General features: G+C 42.9%; 1 protein-coding gene across 1 annotated transcript in view; it reads left to right on the top strand.

Moving 5' to 3' along the window:
- LOC103395783 (SH2 domain-containing protein 4A) overlaps window positions 1–2697 on the top strand; it is a 20023-nt gene that overhangs the window by 13413 nt on the left and 3913 nt on the right. The window lies entirely within an intron of this gene.

The raw sequence follows: 2697 nt of genomic DNA, 5'->3' as shown, positions 1-2697 counted from the left end.
CCCCCCCCCACCCCTCCTCTTCTCACTCAGTAATAAAGGCTGCAGAAAGATGTCTGCACAAAGTTCAGCTCCACACAGGGTTCCTGAGTGCTGCAGTGAGGAGGAGGAGGAGGAGGAGGAGGATTGATGTCCTTCATCCCAGTGTGTTCACGGCTCAGACTCAGACGCTGGTCCTTTATGGACCGACCTGAACTTCAAGTCTTTGTCCTGAGGTTGAAGAGCTGCAGATTTAAACCTCAGACTCAAACACTTCTGTGACCTGGACGTTGAATTTAGGAAAAAAAAACTCCAAACAAAATGAATTCCCTCAAAGACAATGAAACTAAACCAGATCCCAGTCACTTCTTCACCGAGAAAAAAAACACAAAAACCCACAGACGGCAGAGAAATTCACTGCTGTCAAACAAAAAAAAATCCCAGTCTGTTCTAAAAGCTCTGATCACTGATGGAGGTCAGCTGTGGAGGAGCACAGGTGGCTGTCAAACAAGGAGGAGCAGCAGGAGGAGCAGACAGGAAACTCCTCCTCCTATAATCATCTGTTCATAGTTAATGTTGGCAGAAAAATCAAATTTTTTTTTCACATCTGACAAACAGATTTAAGTTCATTTTCAAATTAAATTTTGCAGTAAATTATGAATGAAACCAAATTACAGAATTTTTACATTTTACAAAAAACTTCCCTGTAAATGTGGTTTGGGATTTTAAAATTATTTCTCACATATTTGTATTTAAAACCATTTCTTTTTCTTTTCTTTTTCTTTTTTTTTGAAGGAGAAAAAAACCCCTGAAACTTTCCCTTTTCCTCCTCACACACTTCCTGTCCTACTTTCACAGCCGTCCCTGTCCGTGCACGTGCACGACCGATCTTGTTCGTGCACGTGCAGAATGAAGACGTTGTTTTCGTATCGTTCCCTTCATGAACACCTCCAGGCTCAGCCTCAGCCTCAGCCTCAGCCTCAGCCTCAGCCTCAGCCTCAGCTCTGGTCATTTAACTGCTGGGGTTTGGTTTTTGTTTTTTTTGTTTTTTTGTTTTGTTTTTTTGCCGCACGTCACAGGTTCAAACGATGACCGGGATTCGCTCCACTTCCTGTCTAGACACAGCTGCACGTTTTATGAATTGACCCCACATTCATTCACTACACACACACACACACACACACGCTCACCCACTTATGCAGAGAATAGATGACTGGTGAGGAGGCGGATTTGGCTCCACCCAGTGGAAAAGAGCGATAATGAAGGAAGAAATGGGGTTGAAAGAAAAATGATCTCGTCTTCATAAAGTCCCCCTGCTGGAGAAATGCTCTTCCTACATGTAGATGCAGAAATAAAAAAGATTGACTTTTAGAAAAATAAATGAAATAGTATAGTACTGTACTGTACAGTACACGAAAGAGTATTTGATATTGAGTTTTTTTATAGATGCCAAACAATATGAGAAATACATATTTAAATACAAGGCTACTGTAATAGTATTTTAGAACAGTATACAGTACAAAACTTTTTCAGTTTAATTTTCACCAAAACGAGGGTAAACACAGATTTAGTCGTAAACATGTTCCTTAATTAACCTGTTATTACAGGTTAGTTTCAGTTTAGTTGAACACCACAGTGGAATAGTCACAGGAATTGAAGAAAGACGATCACTAAAATCTTCTACGTTTTTTTTAGCCTGTATGGCTCTATGCTGCGCCCTAGAGGAATTTTTAAAGAAATACTTTTCAGAGTTACGAAGTGAAATTTGGAGGATTTTCCGCAGTTAGCCTGATGAGCTCTCATGGCACACTAATGTGCTGCCACCCAGTGGTTGGGAATCCCTGACAGTGAGTCTGACTGGACTCAAGGAAAGAAGGAAAAAAAAGGGAAAGAACAGCTGGTGTGAAGTCGAACACCGTGAAGAAATACGTCCTGACGCCTGGACCTAAAAAAAAGAACTGTCGGAGTTTCTGTTCCTGACAATAGCAGGAAGTTAGGGCTGAGAGGAGGTGGAGGAGGAGGTGGAGGAGGAGGTGGAGGAGGAGGATGAATGCGGCTGTTCTTTATATTTTGAACTCCTCGCACCAATTGGTCGATTCCCTGTTTTAGAAATAATTGTTTCTGATTGGTTAGCTTCTCGTCCTTTAGCCACCTTCATGGCTAACCTCCAGGACGTATTTATTTGAACAGTAGGTGGCGTTAGCTTCAAAGATATTTTGGATATTCGGTCGCTTCTTTTGGAGTAAATATTTAAACACAGGCTACGTTTTTGCTAACTTCAAATACTCGCTGTATTCGCATCAGAGGATTGGTCCAAACCAACGCACCGTTAATATCGGTGTGTACTTTTCCTACTCACAAATACTGTGTGATAGTGGAATAACAGAGCCGTGTGATTGGTTGATGTAGAGATGTGAGTCGTCTGCATAAAGAACGAACGCGAAAACCAGCGGAATCTCCGGAGTCGGAGGGTTAGCATGTGTCACGACGCCTGTGATTCTGGCAGAAGTGAGTCTGGAAGTGTATCAGGCTGCAGCAGCTGGCGGTCGACGTGTGTGTGTGTGTGTGTGTGTGTGTGTGTGTGCGTGTGTTTATTAAAGCCGACTCTATCTGTTGCTCGGCCTCTTCCTCTTCTCTCTCTTCACCTTCAGAGGGAAGGACACACATTCCTGCGCTGCTTCCCGACTCTAGCCCTGGGCGACGCTCAGCCAGAGCTGATAA

This window comes from Cynoglossus semilaevis, chromosome 19 (assembly GCF_000523025.1).
Source record: "Cynoglossus semilaevis isolate Cse_v1.0 chromosome 19, Cse_v1.0, whole genome shotgun sequence".
NCBI lineage: Eukaryota > Metazoa > Chordata > Actinopteri > Pleuronectiformes > Cynoglossidae > Cynoglossus > Cynoglossus semilaevis.
This window is presented reverse-complemented; position numbering and strand designations above follow the sequence as displayed.